Source organism: Panthera tigris, chromosome D1 (genome assembly GCF_018350195.1).
Source record: "Panthera tigris isolate Pti1 chromosome D1, P.tigris_Pti1_mat1.1, whole genome shotgun sequence".
NCBI lineage: Eukaryota > Metazoa > Chordata > Mammalia > Carnivora > Felidae > Panthera > Panthera tigris.
The window spans coordinates 10,464,187-10,465,961 of record NC_056669.1 but is presented as its reverse complement, the minus strand read 5'-3'; the positions used below and the strand labels follow the sequence as shown (position 1 = coordinate 10,465,961).

Here is a 1,775-nt window from a genome sequence, read left to right as displayed (position 1 = left end):
GGCACAAGTCTGGCTCAAACCCACCCCTCCAAAGCAGATATCCCTCAGACAAACTTATGCTGACCAATACTGGGGTGTCCTACCCTGCCTTCAAGGCTCTCCTTGGGGGATCCTAAAGCCTTCTCTAAACCCTCGCAGGCCAAGGAGGTGGGAAAGGCAGCATGGTAGTTAAGTGCACAGGGCTGGCTTTCCGTGCCTTTCTGGCTTTCAAGATGTTGAAGCAAGGATGCGGTGGGTGCTCAGGTTTGACCTTCGAGATTTCCCTGGGTCTTCTCATAGCAGCCATGATCAAGTGTGCTGACAACACAGGAGTCGAAAATCTATCATCTCTGTGAAGGGGACGAAGGGACCACTGAACAGACTTCCTACTGCTGATGTGGGTGACACGGTGATGGCCACGGTGAAGAAAGGCGAACCAGAGCTCAGAAAGAAGGTACATCCAGCAGTGGTAATTCGACAACGAAAGTCATACTGGAAAAAGATGGCATGTTTCTCTATTTTGAAGGTGATGGGGCTCATAGTAAACAATACCGGCAGGAATAAAAAAAAAAAACGGTTCTCCTATCACAGGACCAGTTGCGAAGGAGTTTGCAGACTTGTGGCCCAAGACTGCATCCAATGCTGCCAGCACTGCATGATTCCTTGGTGCCTTTGTTTAAAAAAAATTAAAAATTATTAGCTCGAAAAAGGAGAGAACACAGGGCTGGCTTTGAATTCCAGCTCTGCCTCTTACTACCTCTGTGGCTAAGCCAGTTATTTAGCCTAATTTCCGGCTCTGTTTTCTGAAAAATGGGCAGAATAAAATCTGCCATATAAGGTGGTTGTATCACACGTGACTCTTGGAGGAATGCAGTGAGCAGAATACCTGTTGCATGGGAGAAATTCGGTAAACATCCCCTGATAAGACTAACCCCCCCCCCCAAAATGCTGAGCTATGCCTACATCGGAGCACATAACCACAAGGACTGAAATGATCCAACAACAGGTCTGTTTCACCACTAACCAAGGGGGGGTGAGGGGGAAAGCCTCCTCTCCATCTCCAGCGCCAATCACACTATGGGCACTGCAGGAATGCTTGGCAAACGAACACAGAAGCTAGCGTGGAAAACCGGTTTCTGTCCTGGGCTTTCACACTCTCAGGATTTCTGGCCACCGGAAGTGTGGGGTTCTCCCAGCAATTCTCCACCACCAGCTAGGGGTCCTATAATTTAACCCAATTCTAAGGCTATCCACCTGGAGAGCGTGGCAGACTCCGCAGATTAAGGGCTCAGTCCCACGAGACAGCCCTCATCCCCCTTTAAGATGCCAACTCTTGCCACGTGTGGTTTTTAACGTTTATTTTTTTTAATTTTTTTTTTTTTTGACATTTATTTATTTTTGAGACAGAGAGATACAGAGCACGAATGGGGGAGGGTCAGAGAGAGGGAGACACAGAATCGGAAACAGGCTCCAGGCTCGGAGCTGTCAGCACAGAGCCCGACGCGGGGCTCGAACTCACGGACCGTGAGATCATGACCTGAGCCGAAGTTGGCCGCTTAACCGACTGAGCCACCCAGGCGCCCCTTTAACGTTTATTTTTAAGACAGAGCGTGCAAGCAGGCGTGGCACAGAGAGGGAGACGCAGGCTCCAGGCTCCGCACGGTCAACACAGAGCCTGACGGCGAGGCTGGAACTCACCAACCCTGAGATCGTGACCTGAGCCAAAGTGCGACTCTCGACTGAGCCACACAGGCACCCAGCTGTCACCTGTACTTCCGACCAGAGAGCTCCACATC

At 50.4% G+C, this 1,775-nt stretch overlaps 1 pseudogene; it reads left to right on the top strand.

Moving 5' to 3' along the window:
• The first annotated feature begins 212 nt into the window (after positions 1-212).
• LOC102951721 lies at positions 213-638 on the top strand (annotated as a pseudogene).
• The last annotated feature ends 1,137 nt before the right edge of the window (positions 639-1,775 follow it).